The sequence below is a fragment of the Protopterus annectens genome, chromosome 7.part0 (assembly GCF_019279795.1).
Source record: "Protopterus annectens isolate FY-2018-M chromosome 7.part0, PAN1.0, whole genome shotgun sequence".
In the NCBI taxonomy this organism is placed as follows: domain Eukaryota; kingdom Metazoa; phylum Chordata; order Ceratodontiformes; family Protopteridae; genus Protopterus; species Protopterus annectens.
The window spans coordinates 1,389,057,715-1,389,076,974 of NC_056739.1; the positions used below are offsets into that span (position 1 = coordinate 1,389,057,715).

The 19,260-nt window shown below is 38.3% G+C and overlaps 1 protein-coding gene across 1 annotated transcript in view; it reads right to left on the reverse strand.

Moving 5' to 3' along the window:
- Nucleotides 1–19,260, reverse strand: part of FOXP1 (forkhead box P1) — a 5,351,121-nt gene that overhangs the window by 2,263,141 nt on the left and 3,068,720 nt on the right. The window contains exon 6 of the mRNA XM_044077980.1: nucleotides 5,135–5,277. The gene's annotated coding sequence lies outside the window, so the exon portion shown is untranslated. The remainder of the gene's footprint in view (nucleotides 1–5,134; nucleotides 5,278–19,260) is intronic.

Below are 19,260 nucleotides of genomic sequence, written 5' to 3' on the forward strand. Positions count from 1 at the left end.
ACCCCGGGAACTATCACCCCATTAGCCTGACAAGTCTGATATGTAAAGCTATGGACCTAATAAACAAGGATATAGGGAATCTCTAAACTCTGGATCCTACACAGTTTAGTTTTGTGAAGGGTAGATCATGCCTGCTCAACTTAGTTGACTTCTTTGAGTCAGTCACCAGAGCTGTGGATGAAGGTAAGGTGGTTCATACAGCCTACCTTGATCTGGCCAAGGCCTTTGATACCATTCCCAACTCAGGAAGCATAGAAAAACTTACTAAGCTAGGCATCAACCCCTACATCACTAGGTGGGTTGCAAACTGGCTCACAGATAGAACCCATAGTGTGAAAGTAGCTGACTCCAAGTCAGACTGCCGACCAGTCACAAGTGGAGTCCTACAGGGTTCGGCCCTGGGTCCTCTCCTGTTTGGTATCTACTTCTCTGAAGTCCAGGCCAACACGAAGGGACTCTGCCTGACAAAGTTCGCAGATGATTGCATGTTGGGAGCTATTATTAACTCCCCAAGTGATGCTGGCATCCTACAGAAAGGCCTCAATGAGACCAACAACTGGTGTCACAACCATGGGCTTAATCTCAGTGTCAAAAAATGTGTCTTCATCCCCTTTGGGAAAAACCCAGTTCCCTTGAATTACCACATTGATGGTAGTCCACTGAACACAGAAGGTGTTCTAAGAGATCTGGGAACACAGGTTGACAGCAACCTCTCTTTTGACCACCACGTTGCCACTGTGGTCTAAAGTCCTTCTATGTGGCACATCTCATTACTAAAGGTTTTGCATCCAAGAAGAAAGAGGTCATTGTCTCCCTCTACTCTTCCCTCCTTAGGCCAATCATCGAGTACAACGCCCCATTTGGCATGTACTTCACTATACACCTGCAACAACTGGAGAGACTGCAAAAGTACCTCACAAAGAGGATCCTAGGTGTTAAACACTTGGCCTATATGGACAGACTCAAAAAACTCCAACTATTCTCTGTCTCATATCGCCTACTTAGAGGCGATCTCTGCTTTACTTACAAATCCATACCAGGAAGTAAATGCACACACAGCCAGGAGATGGAACAGTTCGTTGTAAGTTCACCAAAGCAGATTCAATAAATCCAGGTAGGCACCAAACGAATTCAAATAATTCCTTTATTCAGAACCACGGAATGATAACACACAAGCGCTTTTGCTCAGACAAATTCTGAGCATTGTCAAGTCACTCAAAGAAAATGAAAAGTAAGGTGGACAAAATAGTGGTGCAATCAGTACTATTGTATGTTACACAAACCTGGGCAGTAAAGAGAGCAGTTGAGGAAGCTAAAGTTGATGACGTGCCTGAGACACGTGACAGGATGCGCATTGTGGGACAGAAGAAGAAATGAGGACACAAGAGCAGAAGCCAAAATAGCTCCAATTGTAGAAAAGGTCAGAGAGAATAGATTACTGTGGTTCGGGCACATGTGCAGAAAAGCAGAAGAGAATCTGGTGAAAAAGATTTGGGACAGACAGGAAGAAGGCAAGAGGAAATGAAGGTGTCCAGCAAAGAGGTGCATGGATTGCATGAGAAAAGACTTGTAATGGTCAGGCATGAGTGTCGAAGAAGTTGGGAGAGTGGCACTGAAGAGAACCCCATGTAGAAAATGGGAAAAAAGGGTGCTGCTAATGATGAAATAAAAGCAATACATTTACCATCCCAATAAACCATTTTAAACCTTCTGATGTTGAATGGTAACTTTAAATAAACTTAGCTTGTTAAACTAAAATGTAACATAAGCAGTTCCATATGCTGAGACAATGTTAGTTCGGCTGAAATTCAAGTAAATTATTCCTTAGTTTTCTAACAAGCTGCTTCCTGTACTCCAAAACGTCATTCCCTCAGCCTCCATTTGCCTATTGTGTGACTCTGATAAGTCACTTAACCAAACAGAGACAGTTGTATCAAGTGGGCTTACCCAGTTAACAAATAATAGTAATACCAATAACACCAATAATAATAATAATTCCCTAACTAGTGCTTTAACTACCTCTGCAACTTCTTATGCAGTGTTCAGGCTTAACCCAGTTTATTTCTCTTCCAAACTACACCTCAACATTCCCTTTCACACCATGAGAGACCTTAACAACCGCTAGCAGATCTTCCTTCAATGCAGCTTGTAAACATACCAAAACTGTCTTATTAACAATTACCACATTTTTCTTTTCAAATATAATGCATCTCTTCACTATCTTCACCACATCACTCTCTCACTATGTATGTCACCACACTTGAACACAAAGCCTTTCATTCACACCACTCTTTCTAACCTTTCAACCAGATGGACTGCCTCAACAATATCAATGTGTCACATGTATAAAAATGCACTCAACAGACACACTTGCATTTATCATTTCCTCAAGTCAAACATCTTTCCTGTCACACCACCACAAATCCCACAGGCCTACTATATGAACATTCTACCCAGTCCTAAGCCTGCAAGTGTTTAGTAATGTATTCATCTGTTAACAAACTGGGTAAGCTGGCCCAAGGACCCTTTTTAGCCACAATACAAGCCAAAAGGCAGGCAAATTATACAAATATGAATTTCTGGAAATACACATTGCTAACCTATTATACAAAGAGATAGTTGCACTATACAACTTACACATGTATAAAATTACAGCAAGTTCAATGTCTGTAGTAAAGCACTACACAGAATTGCCAAGAAAAAGAAAGATGGATCTACTGTACCTTTTTCAAATACAGCCTTAAAATGTGTGAAGCATCTAGTACATTCTTAATGTTTACCTCACCCACACGACTGCTGCTAATTAATCACATCCTATTTTTACTGTCTTCATCACATTTTTTTTTAAATTCATACATAAAGTATAAGGCATCCAAACTCAGCAGCAATGTTAGACTACCTTACTTTTAAAAAGAAAAAAGGACCTATCAAGCTCTTCACTTCCTCTTTTTCCAAAACAGCTTCCAGTACATCTATGAATTCCTCATATTCAAACTCCCATATAAATATAAACATTTTACACAGTGCCATCTAAGATCTGTACACACCATGTCTGCAGCTCTTATAACTTCCTCTACATTTTCATCATAACCAATCTCTTATCTCACTGTTTTCCACTTGCCCTAACCCTCCTCTTTGCTGTCTCCTCTACTAAGAACTGCCTCTCCAATTAAACTGACTGATCTACTTACAATATTGCAAATATGCCATATTCTCAGTTACTACACTGTTACCGAATTCTCTGAAAGCCTATATTCGTCTGTTGCCTCAAGTCTGCTTGCAAACTTCAAAAGGGCATACACACTGCTCTACTTTAAACACCATATATACTCAGTATTTTTAATAACAAAAAGCTTACTGTGCCCATTTTCCCTCAAATCACCCCCCTTTCTTTTCTCTCACATGCTTTTCTGCAGGTGAAGCAGCTACACTGATTAAACAGCTCTACTTTTGGAGTGGATGAAATCTGACTGGAAACAGTGAAGGTACTGGACACTGTTGGTGTGCTCTGTATTAATGCTCCTCGCCAATATTGCATGGCAGGCAGAAATGATAACTCTGGACTGGCAGAATGGTGTGGAGTTCCACATTTTCAAAATGTGAGACAGGAGAGTGAATTCCAATTACATAGGGACCATGCTCTTCAAATTCCCCTGGGAAAACTCATAACAGGGTGCTGGTAAAAAGATGTTTTCCAACAGTCAAGCTGATGATTCAGAAGGAGCAGTGTGTATCCTCTCCTAACCACAGAATAGTCCATCAACTTTTTGCTTTTTGCATATAAACTGGAGAGGTTGTCAGAATTTACCAGTACTGTCTGTATGTACTCTGCGGAACTGAAAACAGCATCTGACTGCACACTCCAGAATGTCTTGCAGGTATTCTTTAACAATACAAGCTCTCATGGCCACTGCAGCATGCCAGTCAGACTCTATTTCAAAAGTAAAAATTATATCCACATTTTCTGAGTTGGGCAGCGCAGTGGTACAGGGGTTAAAATTGTCACCTCACAGCAAGAGGTTCTCCAGTTGGATTCTCATCCAGGGTGCCTTCTGTGTGGAGTCTGCATGTCCTCCCTGCATTTGAAGGGGTTTCCTCCAGTTACCCTGGTTTCCTCCCACATTCCAAAGACATGCTTCTGGAGTGTTTCTCCTTGGGTCTCCGCTAAAAATAGGCTCTGTCCTAGTCGGACTTTCCCAGTGAACAAATGTTAAATAAATAAATAAAAGAAATGCCTTAATTGTGGGCAAAGGACTCCACCAAGGGCATCTCCCCTCTCCTCTTCATTATTTTCATGGACAGAACAATAAAGGTAAAGCCTGGCGAATATCTATTTCAGAAATGTGACAGTAGCATCTTTACTGTCTGCACATTATTATGTTCCTTTAGCCTTAAGTAAATTGATATTTAACATGCAGAAATGCAATTTGTTGCTAAGTGTAAAGAAGCTGGGATGAAAATCAGCCCTTCCAAATTAGAGGGCACAGTTCACTGCAGGAGCAGACTAGAATGCTCTCTACATATTAAGGAAACTAGATGTCTCAAGTCCATTTATCTCCGTATTTCTTTAATTCAGAGATATCCTAGACTTCTGCAAATCACCTTCTCCTTTTTTCTAACTTCCTCTGGATTCTGTTCATTTCTTCTTTTCCTTCTTCCTGTTTCATACAACAGCCACTCTGATGACCATCCACTCCATTCTCTGTCACTTGGACTTCTCTGCCTGCTTGCCTTCTTTGAGCTTTGCTGCATACTTCTACATGTCTGAATTAAGTACCCCTTCTCACCTTGGGAAAGTGCAAAAATGCCCACCCAACTATATGGGTTCTCCTTACTCAAAGCTGCTTCATCCCTAATACTGTCATTCCATAAAGAGAAACTCTTATTCTAATGCATTCACTTCATTCTGCAATTCTCTGCAGGTTTTGCTCATATAATCTAACATTTCTTCAACTAACAGCTTAACACATGACACAGTGTTGCCCTTACCTGCTGTCAATCTGCTCTAGACTGCGCCACAGACTACTGAGCAGGAAAATATCCCCTTCTACAAAGGCTATTTTTACATGTACATTAACAAAAAAAAAAAAAAAGAAAGAAAAACAAAATAGAATTGAATTTTAATTTAACTTACTTATTTTTTTAACTGGATGAGAAGAGTGGAGTTTGTTACTTCCTTTTCAACTACAAACCAGGCCAGAGATAGGGTAAAAGGTAATACAAAGACCAATGTATTCCAAAACATATCCAAGGTAACATTCGGTCATGAAAGCAGACCTAGGAAGTAAACAACAATAAACAAAGAAGTCAGCAATACTCTACACGTAAAATTCTTCAACAGACCAATGGCCGTTACTAGGATGCTGCAGCTGAAAAGTTTAAAATCTCAAATAAACGCACAGAGATAAACACACAGTGTGTGGATCCCATATACATATATATATATATATATATATCCACAAAATGATCGACTTGTGTATCCGAATTTGGTAATATTGAATTGCCAAAATGTTGGAAATGGGAACCACGAAATCAACATTAAAACATCAGAGGTTTCAATGTCAAAAGTCCATGTTACAGGTAATGTACTCACTTCACTAATATGAAGTCATACAATTTTCAGTTTGACATTACAGACATTGGTAGAACACACACTCGACCAATCCAATTTCGTCGAACTGTATTTACACATTTTGATAGTAAACCATACATTTAAAAATGCAGACATATCACAATGTAGACACTCACCATACACACAATTCATAATGTAGACAAATCAAAGACACAAAACATCTAAACTTAAATTAAATTGAGAGCAAAAAACAGCAAACACTCTACTTCTGTGATCAATTTACACTAAAAATATACTAAAACAAAACTAACAAAAACTAAATCATATCAATAGCACAGGATATGGTTTATCTGAACAGTGGTAGTGTTACTGAAAGTGTTTTTGTAAGGTTTGGTGCAGGGTTAGGATTAATATGCATTAGTAAGATGAACAGCCCACCTTACTGATGGGTGCCAACCTTAACCTTACTCCTTACCTTAGAAAAATCTCTTTCTGTATCACTATTAATACACAAGACAGGTGTAAACACAGGGATATGCACCAGCAAATATGTACAACATTACAGCTTTCCTCTTACCTAACCCTTACTCAAACTTTAATCTGCCAACATTTGCACAAAAACAATCTCAGCCCTAACACTAACCTACTTACATTCTCTACGTTCTGAGCTGTCTACACATTCTGATTGTTACCTTCTGGGTGGCAACCATATATGAATGTTATACCTCATCTGCTCTTACACAAGAAGCAAATCATGCCTTAGATGTCCCTACGCTCCCTTACTTACATGTTACACAACAGTGGAAAACAGACAAAATCTGCTCTGTTTTGAGGTTGACACACAAACTATTCAATTACAACTACATTGCACACACATACAAATACAAACACTAAAATCATCCCTCGCCAATATTCTGGAGTAAACCAGATGACAGAATTAGCAAACTAGTAAGTGAAGTCTAGCTGTGTTCTTTCAGAGAAAATGTGTACTTTGAAGAAAGGTACCACAGTCTAAAAGATCAAACTTAACTTAAGTGAGAGTAACACAGTGACAGCTAGCTACTAGACAGAGCATCTGATTTACTATACTTTTTCTTTATTGTTTGTTAGAACTATATTTTCAAACAGCATGCTGCTTTAAGTTGGATGCAAAGTGGCCAGTGGTTAGTGTTGCTTCCTCATAGTGCTTTGCTCTCCACTACACTTCTCAATAGGGCTGCCTTTTGTGTGCATATTCTCTTATACCTGCCTGAACTTTCATGCTGTATTACAGTTTTTACTCCATCCTAAAGATATGCTGTAGGTGGATCTGGCAATCGTCAAGATTCTCTGGGTGTCTATATTTGGATATGCATATGTGTGTTCTGCAACAGACTGGTGTCCTACTCAGGATTAGTTTCTCAACCCTGTGACCATTGAATGCTGGGGTCATCTGTAAACCTGAACTCTATTAATGGGTAACTGGAAAATGAGTGAATTCTGCTTATAGTATAAATTGCTGTTCTTTCTTGTGTAGCATTTGCAATGAATGTTAGTTTCCAGTGTTCTGCTGCTGCTAATGCATCTGGAATCCTGTACTTGTCTACATCTTCTCTTGAAGCCTGTCGGGATGTTTCTTTCTGCTGACCTTGTCTAACTTTGTTTTCATACCAAAAGACTTCCAGCTGTCTAATACTGATCAGATCTGATCTACTATATGGAATGTTAGCATCGGTAACTAATCAAGCAAGAAACTTTCCTGGAGATTAATTAAACCTGCTGATATGCACAATGCAGTTTAATGTACTGCATGAATTTTGGAGGGTAGCTTGGTTATATTTACTGGCTTGGTGCTTCACTTGTTGCAAGAATATGCTCTATTAGCCTTTTTTCCATTCTAGCCTTGGGACACTTACTGCTCTGGAGCACTGCTGTACACTTTATCATGCAAGTTCTATCTTTTAACAAACTGTTTAGTCAGTGTCAGCGGTGCAACAGGTAGCACACTTGCCTTTACTGCAGAAGGCTGTGGGATTATTCCCACACCAAGTATCTCAATTGCTGACTCCGAAGTGCAGCTTAAAAGGGTGCTGCATTCTTCAGTGTGCCATCCTATGGACGAGATGTTAAAACGAGGTCCTATCTACTTGAGTTGGTGGTAACTCAGGTTGATGTAAAAGATCCCATGGCACTTAACAAAAAAATAGGAGATGTTCCCAGATGCCCTGGTCAAATTTCTCCTAGCAGTACAACCACTACCTTGGGTCTTCCCTACAACAAGGCTACTGGCGTAGTGGAACTAACCAGGTCAGCAAAAGGATAAATAAATAAATAAATAAAAACTGTTTTTGGTAAACATTTTTTCTCTCAGGAACTGCACAGTATGAAAAAGATTCTGTTATTGCAACTTCTCAGTACTTTTCTCCACCGGCTCTTTCTGGATTTGCAGTAAAATGCTGATTACCCACATGTAACATAATACAATATAATACAATACAATACAATATAATATACTATAATATAATACAATACAATGTAAGGGGCATTTGGCATGCTAAAGAATCCCCCCCCCCCGAAACTCCTATGGCCATTCCAGCCACTGTCTCAGTTATACTCTGCCCTGGGATGGACACTGCTGGTGAGGATGTGGCAATCTTTACTGGATACGGATATGAACTTACTCAGATTCCTGGATGATCAAACAAATCTTTAACATGTACTTGGGTAGGACAGCAAATTGCAAATTATGTCTTGCCTACTGAACATCAGGTAGCTTCAGGGTGTTTCCAAAAATGTATGGATTTCCTCAATGGGTCACTGACAGGCCACCTCTAACTGTATTTTTAGGTGATTTTTATCACCTGGGTTGATGAAGACTCTAGTACCGTGGTTACAGAAATACATTGTATTATGGAAAAAGAAGGGAAGTGATTCAGAAAAATCACTTACTTCTTGGGTACTTGGGTGTGAAAAGGACGACTGATATCTGTATGACAGGATCTGAATAAGTAGGAAATGCACTGAAGAAACATGAGCAGGTTATGTAGTGACAGAGACAGTGCCATGGAGGTCATGTGATCTCATAAAGCCAGTACATGCATGTAGCTGGCATGCCATGAAGCACTGCTTTGAGCAGAGCTGAAAGTGTAAATAAGGCTACCCAGCAAAGTCCCTACTATTTTTATATTACATGTGGCAAGAACACTGGTGTTCAGGACAAGGAAAAAAGGAGAAGAACAATCAGAGGAACACTCAAAAAAGGGAGAAGGGTAGTATGGTGGTGTGTGTGTGTGTGTGTGTACATCTATACACACACACACACACACACACACACACACACACACACACACACACACACACACACACACACACACACACACTTATTTATTTATTTATTTTGGTGCAGGTGCCCATTAAAGATGAGTAGAGGGAAGGTAACATGTGGAAGGTGCAGGTAGAAAAGAGATTATAGGGATGGCAACAGGTGCAGACAAACAGAAAAGACAGACAAAGATCAACAGAAATGGGGAGAGGAACACAAAGGAGAGTTACACAGACAGAATGATGACAACTGGTGGTGGGCAGGATTGGACTACAAACAGGGAAGGGAACAGACTAACAAGGAAAGGGAACACCATGACAGGATAGGGTGAGGTGACAGCTACATGCAAGGGACAGTGAGGCTGGGCTGAACAACATACTGAGCATGTAGTGCCAATCCCAGAGGTGCTTACCAACAGGTGGCAAATAAGTCTAACAGAGCTGTGCCGTGCATAATACCAGGAAGACCATGTCATGTATACATTACCACAGAATTCCAAAACAAACACATGTGGGATACCAAAACATACTTTCCACCTGTTATAATAGCATAGCTAGATTCATCACATGCTCCCCCTTTAAAACTCACCACTGACTCAACCTCAAACAACTTGAATGGCTAGAACTGCAGAACCATACTCTGTCAACAATTACTTATCACTCAAAAGATCCTATACCACCCCAACAACACCCCTATCCTCAGTAATCTGATTACACCATATAAAAATCTAGCTACACTACTCTCTGCTAATAAGCTTCTAGTTTCCTCGATTAAATCTAACAACAAAGCTGGTGACTCACTTTTCTCGAACACAGCAGGTAAAAACTGGAATCAGCTTCCTTCTGAATTATCAACCCTTGCTTCAACTTCTCTATTTAAAAAACATCTTAAAGAACATCTTAAAACTCATTGGCTTTGTCCATGTGCTAACCCAGACTGATATCTTTTTCCCCTTCCTGCTCTTACCCCTTTCCCTACTCCTATATCCTATGCCTCCAAATCTAGTTACTACTCTTTTCATCATAGTAAGAGAATAAAATATGAGGGCTTTTCTCTCTTATTTGGGTTTTGCTCATACCTACTATTGTGTTTAGTATAACTTTTTAGTATAATTTTTATGGTTTATAATTTTATTATTATAATTTGTCTTTTGACCAATGCTGCCTCTGTATTGTGATTTTACATGTCTTTTTATATATTGTTAACTTTGTCACTGTTCATGCTTGGAGCTTTTCTCCCCGGGCCTCTACTGAAAATGGACATATGTCCACAGTTAGACTAGTCCGGTCAACAAATGTAAAATAAAAAATAAAAATAAATAAAATAACATAATAATGTATCATGACATATAACAGTCATTATGAAGATACACCCAACAGCCTGTCAGATGTACAGCTATGATACACCGAGGATAACTGGCATAGTCAGGGATGGTGGAGTAGACAGTTTAAGAGTAAAGCATGTCACAATGACCAGGTCACTGTGTATTAACATCATGGTGGATAGATATGGATGTAACACTAAAGTAGATGATGCCACTTGTGATGATGCTGGCACACCCACTATCAGACAACAGGGTCTGGGAAGAGAAAGGATGAGGATCCAGGAGCACCTAAAGAATACCCCTAGCAAAGCCTGCTCCAGACCAAGAAAAAGGAGAGTAGTTTGTAGTGTTTTGTAAAAGTATGTTCAGAGGACCAAGATGTTGCCTTTAGAGTGCTTCTGCAATTCACCCCTTTACAAATAACCATTGAAAAATCCAAGGCCCTAGTGGAGTGTGCATTAACTGTGTCTGGAATTGACTTATAATGGTGGGAAAAACAAAAAAGGAAATAGCATGGGACGCTAGTTGTCCTTATTTCTTACTTTCATCAGAAATGAATAACTGGTGAGAGTTTCTGAAGGATTTAGTTCTGTCTAGGTATTGCCTAAGTTGTCTCTGGACATCCAGAGTAAGAAGAATCCACCCTTCCTCATTATAGGTTCTGGAAAGAATCAGACAGATGGGTAGCTTGCCTGAAAGTAAACTTGATACCACTTTAGGCAGATTTGTTCTCAAGGAAACTATCTTTGAGGGGAATGAGATAAGGTTGACCCACCATAGGAAATTGTAGCTCAAGACACTTTTCTTCCAGATGTCAAAAAAATCAGTAAAACTGCTTTTAGTGATAAGAACCTCAAATCAGCCCAAACAACTGGTTCAAACGGAACAATAGATAGTATTTTCAAAATAAAATTAAGATTCCAAGAAAAAGCCACTATCTTTATAGGTAACTCCCCTTTTCAAAAATAGTTTAATATGACAGTGCAGTGAAAGAGGAAGGATACATGGGCAGACATGCTGAAAAGGTTCTCTGGTTCGATTCTCGGCTAGGGTGTCTTCTGTGCCGAGTCTGCATGTCATCCCTGCATTCGCGTGGGTTTCATCTGCATGTTCCAGTTTCCTCCCACATTCCAAAGACATGCATCTGGAGCATTTCTTCGCAGGCCTCCGCTGAAGATAGGCTCAGTTCTAGTTGGACTTTCCCAGTCAACAAATGTTTAATTAAATAAAATAAATAACAGGGCCTAAAGATGAACCCTGACAGAGAAATAAGAAAGATAAGAGGATAAAAAATTCATACAAATATTTTAGCACTACAGAAGCACTAGCCTTAAAAGGATCTTGGGTCTTACTATGGTACCAACTAGAAAATATCTGCATAAGCAAATATATATATATATGTATAAATATATATAAATATAGACAAATATAGATACAGCTATATATATGTATATGTGTGTGTATATATATATATATATATATATATATATATATATATATATATAAATATATATATATATGTATATATATATATATATATATATATATATATATATATATATATATATATATACATATATATATATATATACACACACACACACACACAGACACACACACACACACACACACACACACAGACACTTGTTTATTTATTTATTTATTTGACAATATTTATGGGGATAATCCGACTGGGAGAAAAGCTGCAAAAACATACTCCATGTACAGGATTTTAAGATTTTATAACATACTCATGGCATTACGATTCATTCCAATAAACTTCTTGTAAGATCATGAAAAATCAACAGGCAATATAACTTGGGACATGCGATCATGGCATTCAAACTACAATAAACTTCTTAAAAGTTCAAATTAAAAAAACTACATTTACAGATTAACAGCACAGAGTGGATGGGAGTTAGAATAAGCTTCTCATATGCTGAAGATAGTTTCAAATAAGGTGAATAATAGCAGTGGAGTTTAAATGAATGGGGTTAAAAGAGATAGAAAGTACAGACTGAGTGAGAATTTAAGGTGACAAAAAGGGAAAAAGGATGGGGCTTGACATACTTAATGGGAGTTGAGAGAGAGAAGGAGTGGGGCTAGACTGGTAGCTATTTATAAATATACATATGTATATATGGGTCTACTTCATTTCACCTAACTTCCAGTTCACTGACTCCCATTTGACTGAGACCAAATGACTGAAATTTCATTTCACTGACACTTCATTTCACTGACAAGTATTATTAGCAAGAAAATGGAATATGCCCCCTTCCCCACTGTAGTGCGACCCTGGAGTTAGAATATATAGTTGGGGGGGTGTGTGGGGCACTTTTCTTTTACTAAGCAATATTATATCAAAACTTAACAATATCATATGAAATGAAGTAGGGGGCTGCGCCCCCCACACCCCCCCCAACTATATATTCTAACTCCAGGGTCGCACTACAGTGGGGAAGGGGGCATATTCCATTTTCTTGCTAATAATACTTGTCAGTCAAATGAACTGTCAGTGAAATGAAGTGTCAGTCAAATGAAATTTCAGTGAAATGAGGTCAGTGAAATGAAAGTCAGTGAATTGGAAGTTAGGTGAAATGAAGTAGACCCGTATATATATATATATATATATATATATATATATATATATATATAGGTCTACTTTTAATAGGTTATTAGAAGTAGGCCCATGGAGACACCACAAAAGATCTTAAGAGAGTCCTTTTGAATCTTTAGAATGACTTTAGATAACAGTGGAGAGGGTCGAAAGCCATACAATAACATTCTTGTTCAAGAAAGGGAGAATACATATGTTTTCCAGGCTGCTCTCAAGGAGTCCTTGAGCAAGCATTTGCCAGTTAGTTGATGTGAATGGTGGAGCGCAGGTAAAAATGATGTGTTCCCCACAGCTAGATCAAATTGTGGAAGACTTCCAGTTTCAATTTCCATTTGTGAGGATCTGTCCTGGTCCTACTCAAGTTGTCTGCTACAAAGTTTTCACTCTGACTGAAAATAAAAAGCATGTAGAATAAGACTGTGCAGAATTGCTATATCCCAGGCTACCATAACTAATCTACACAGAGGGTAAGATCTGTCCCCCTCCTCCTTGTTTATCTACCATTATACTGTGGTAAAGTCTGTGATCGCTTGTGGAGATCTTGAGAACCACAGATTACTGAAAGAGTTAAGTGCATTTACTACCGACGACATCTCTTTGATGTTTAAGTGCTTCGATCAGCCTCTTTTGTTCCAAAGACCCTACACTTATACCCGCAAAGGCACAGATCCCCAAAGAAAGTCTGAGGCATCTGTTGTTACTGACTATAGTGGAGCTGGAAGGTAGAATGGGAGACCTGGATTCAGTTAAAAGCGGTCTTTCCACCCAAAATGTTCCATTTTCACAAATCCTAAAACTAGAATTTGAAAGGACAGGGGCTACTGATGTTAGGACCATGTAGGTTTTAGATACCACTGCCTTTTTTATTAATATATATTTTATGTGGAGTCTATCTAGAGAAATTATAAGAATAATAGATGCCATGAGTCCTAAAACCCTGACAAATTCCCAACACCAAAATAAACACTTGGGGATACATTTACTTTACCCTGTGGAAAAAAAGCTCTCTTACTGGATGTATCCAGGAGATATCCCTGGAAAAACATTCTGTGGGATGAAATATGCTAAGATTTTTGAATGTTCTCCTGCAGACCCAGAATAAAAAGGAGATCCCTTATCCAAGTGAGAGATTCCTGACACTTTGAAACAGACTTTGCGAAGATAAGCAAGTCATCTAAATAAGAAAAAAAGTGAATACGTCATAGCATGCAACAGGCTATCACTGGAGATACACACCTTACGAACACCCTTGGGGTACAGAATATCCCAAAGGGTAATGCAGAGACTGAAAATCCAAACACAGAAAACCTTAAGAAGAAAATGTTTGAAAACTCTGGTTATACAACTGTTACCAAAAAAATGAAAGGAGATATAAAAAGATGTTACAAAAGGAAGGCATTCTAAAATTTGGAATTTCCACAAAATGGTTGAGAAACGAAAGGAAAGATTTGAGACTGGTATCCATGAAGTTTCTTTCTTTCAAACTTGCTAGAATTCGATTATATCCCTGTCATTGAGGTGACAGAAGTATATACGCAGTCAGATCCTTCTGTAATGCGGAGGATGATGATGTGCACTGATGCAGAAACTGTAAGACACGCTCTAAAATATACTGTTAAGCTAATTCAGCATTTTAGTGTGTTCTCTGTCTCTGTTCAATAAGAAACGAGTGTAAAAGCTTGGTGGCATCTATGGCTGGTCAAACATTTTTTATAAATTCTTGAATCACACGGTTATGTCATTTACCCTCATTTGCATTCATAACTGGACTCATTAACATAATCTTGCTCAATTCATTATTGCTATACTGTCATTAGTATATGATGTAGGCTGTGCAGTTTCACCATATTCTGCAAAATTGTTACCTGTGTCTTGGAATCCCCCCCCCCCCCCGGATGTTTCTATTCACTGCACAATTTTGCCTAATATACTACATTATTTATTTCTGAATCCCAGCCAAGCTTCTGCTGGTTAATTCTACTGCAACCCATCATATGGGGCCATTCCATTAGATCTTCCAAACAAACAGGCATGATCACCTCAGATGTAAAATTAAGCTACTTGGTTTCTGGTTCGACTGCTAAATTCATGTCAGTGTGATGCTGCCTTCAGTTAGCCACCTCACCTTAACTCGATTTAATTTAGGGACTTGAAAACTACAAGTTGCGTGAAATTAATGGAACCAACAAGCAACAGTCCATGCCAGCTTAAATTCAAAGGATTTATTAAGCGCTTTTGTCAGCTCAATCACCTGACTTCTTCAGAATAATTGCATGGCAAACCGAAGCCATATTTATACTAAAATAAAATCACATGACATTGTGCAAACTTCTAGCTGTTACATCAATTAAAATCAACGACCCTTACACACATAAAAATGAATATTTATAAACATAAAAATAAATACTCTAGGTATACTTGATTGAATAAAAAATAATGGTTAAAACTAACCAAAAAAAGACCATCGTTTTAAATAACTACTGATACTAACGTTGTCATTCAGTCCTGGGATGGATGTGGCATTAAGTCTGATTTGCCACCATAATTCCTTAAAATTGAGAACTTCTTCCCAGGGACCTCCCCTTAGGTCCGGTGTAACTTTGTCAATGACTAAAAATCTAAATGTATGATTGGGGTATTCCACAATGTGCTTACTTAAGGCACTATGTGCGTTGCCAATTCTGATGTCCCGAATGTGCTCATAAATCCTATCTTTAAAACTTCTCTTGGTTTTCCCAATATAAAACCCGGCACATTGACAACAGAGTGCAGCATTTACCACCCCCTTTGTAATGCAAGAGTAATTCCCTCTTGCCTTCACCTTAAAACCATTAATAACCAGCTTATCTACTGGGAAAATGTAAGTACACTGTGCACAAAAACCACAAGCCTTAGTACCCTTACCATACTTTTTTCCTTCATAATTCATGCTCTGTAACAAATCTTTAAAGGTTTTACCCCTCCTAAAAATAATACTAGGTGAGATCCCTAATTTGTCTGTGACCCCTATTTGACTGCTTAATACAGTCCGATTTTTACTTAAAATGTCAAAAATACCACTATGGTCAATAGAAAACCTAGTAATAAAAGATGTAACTGGAAATGAACCTTTCTCAACTTCATTGCAAGCAACTGAAGTAACTGGGACATAATCATGACAATCAATAGTCCCCTTCAATAAAGGACTAAATAATCCTGAATTGCTTTTCTTGATAACTTCATTCATGGCTCTCTCAATAAAATCAAGGGGATAACCTCTTGATAAAACATATTGTTCATCTTCCTGCATTGATCTTGAAAATCTACCTCCCTATTGACCATCTGGGAGATCCGAACAAACTGCCCTTTTACTAAGCCCCTTTTAACATGCAAAGGGTGACAGCTAGTGTAGTGCAACAAACTGTTGCTATAGGTGGGCTTTCTGTACAGGCTACTAACTAAACTATAATCAACCATGTCTTTAGAGACCATTACATCCAAATAATTCATAGCCTCCTTGTTGTAATTGTATGTAAACTTAAGAAATTCCGTGGAATTGTTAATGAAATCAAGAAAGTCCTGTACTTCATGCTCATCCCCTGTCCAAACAAAAAACAAATCATCAATATATCTCAGGTACAACTTCCATAACCCTGTAAATGGAGAATTAAATAGAAACTTGCGCTCCCACATAAGCATGATGATATTGGCAAAAATGGGGGCACAGCATGCCCCCATAGCTACCCCTGTAAGTTGTTTAAAGAACTGCCCTTCAACACTAAATTTATAAGTGTAACTAAAACTGCCACATCACTGTTGCGAAATTTGTTGGAGTCAAATAAAAACTATTCAAACCATTCGAGCCTTAGTGTGTGTGAGATCACACTGAACAAATTAACATCATCTACTGTCAAAAAAGAAACATTTTCTATCGTTGGAAATCCATTAAGTTTTTCCAAAAATGCCATGAGTCAATGCATAAATGCTGTTCTTCCCCTAAGACAACTTTTAACCTATAGTAAATGTATTTACCAATAAAAAATGTTTTTGAACCAACAATGGGTCTCATTGGGGGGGTCATATACATTTTTATGTATTTTAGGGATACCGAAAATATTCGGCACCCTGGGGTGGATGACACTTAAAAAATTCATTAACTCTATATCAATTTGGCCTTGGTCAAACAAATCCTTTAAGGCCAGGTCTATTTTATAATTAGAAATATTAACCAGGTTTCATGACACTTCTTCATAAAGTGCACCATCCCATAGCCTCATGGTCATTTGGTTATTGTAGTCCGCTTTAGTCATAATAGCCACCCCACCCCACCCCCTTGTCAGGTCTCATAACTCTTAAGAGATTTGTTAGACACCAACTGATTCAGTAACATTCTTTCGTTAGCATTGAGACTACCCACACAACCATCACCAGGATTATTAACTAATAATGTTCTAAAGTCAAATTCACAAAGAGTTTCAAACAAATGAAGAATGGCAGATAGTGGTGGATTCCAAGAACTAGCTCTATACAAAATACCATCACTAATCCTGTTGTTCTCAAACATTAATTTAAAATTGAGTTTTCTAACAAATGCTTTTAAGTCAATAATCAGTTCAACCAAGCTAGATCTTGCCGTCGGGACAAAATGAAATCCTTTACTGAGTATGTCCGGTAAGTCAGAATCAAGTGCTTGATATTTATATATTTATTAATATTTATTTTTATGTGTGTAAGGGTCGTTGATTTTAATTGATGTAACAGCTAGAAGTTTGCACAATGTCATGTGATTTTACTTTTGTATAAATATGGCTTTGTTTTGTCATGCAATTATTCTGAAGAAGTCAGGTGATTGAGCTGACGAAAGCACTTAATAAATCCTTTGAATTGAAGTTGGCATGGACTGTTGCTTGTTGGTTCCATTCATTTCATTCAGTTTTATTCTGGTTCCCAACTACAAGTTGCGACCTGAAGCCCATAATGGACCATTTAATTACAGGAATTTTAGATGGTTTAGCTCCAGGATTTCTATGCCCACAGCCTACTGGTATTTGTGAATGCCTGTACGATCTTGAAAATCATGACATCAGAAATCTTCAATGCAAAATGGAACAAAAACATTGAGAGATAGGGGATTATAACAGACAAACTATGACCACATCTGCAATACACTGTTTATCAATCAGATTTTTTTTTAAGTCAATTCTTTTCTTTACCAAGATTTCTAAAGCAGCAACCTGATTTGTAATACTCTAATAGTGCTACCAAAGTATACAGTCTAGCCTGTCTTGTCAATCAAAAAGTCATTTTTACCTCTCAGTTACGGCTGCTTTTCATTTTTTTAAATAATGTTGCCTAATCTGTTCTTTAAACAATCCACACAGTTCTAGGTGGGTCTTCTGCCGGTTCTGTATTTAAGTCTCCTAAATGGTGTCGGTGTGAATCTGGGTAAAGCAACTACAAGTAATGGATGTCGTTTTTACTATTCTTTTTACTAGGTGTGCAAAGCACATGGGACCTACTAGGCTGGTCCTTACCTGCTCTGACGCTCTGAGTTCAGCAATATTTTCAAACTGTGCATTTCTCTCAAAGAGCAGGTATTCTTCCATTTTTATTTTAATATGCTGTGGTCACACATGTTTTTAAAAGCAACTTTTGGATTCACAGAGAATGGAGAAATATTGCCTGAATTCTAGTCTGCCCTTCCTTGGCAAGTTTACAGAGACAGCTCTCTCTCTCCACATATATATATATATATATATATATATATATATATACACACACACACACACACACACACACACACACACACACACACACACACACACACACACACACACACACACAGACACGGGTCTACTTTGCTTCATTGAAAGCTCATTTCACTGAATTTGAATTCACCCTGACCAAATCGCTGAAAGCTCAAATTACTGAAAACTCATTTCACCGAATCTTATTTCACTGTAGTGAAGTACTGACACTGTGGAGACTATTGTTCATAGGTACATACTAGGCTATTGGCCCTAGGGCCTATATAAGTCTACCCAAATGGTACCCTGTCTTTTGCCACCCAAGAAAATTATTTTCCTGTGCCCCTGTCAAGGAGAGCCACAGAAGTGATCCTCGGGGTGAATTTCCTATCTCCCATCCAATCATCCAGACTTTTCTTGAAGAGTGCTAATGAGGAGCTTTGTTTGATATAGATAGGTAGTTTGTTCCAGAGTATGGGAAGTCTCTGGGATAGGAATCTATCCCTCCAGCATGTTCTGTTTATTGTGGTGATAAGGTTTAGGTCCCTAGAGCATGTAGCTCAGAGGGATTGGGATTTCTTTAAGTGCAGCATGTCCAACAGCTCTGGGTTTGACATAGCTTTGTATGTTATGCAGAGATCACCTCTGAGTAGGCGATATGCGACAAGAGTAAAGCTGGAGTTTTTTGAGACGGTCTCTGTAGGGCATTTGTTTGAGGCT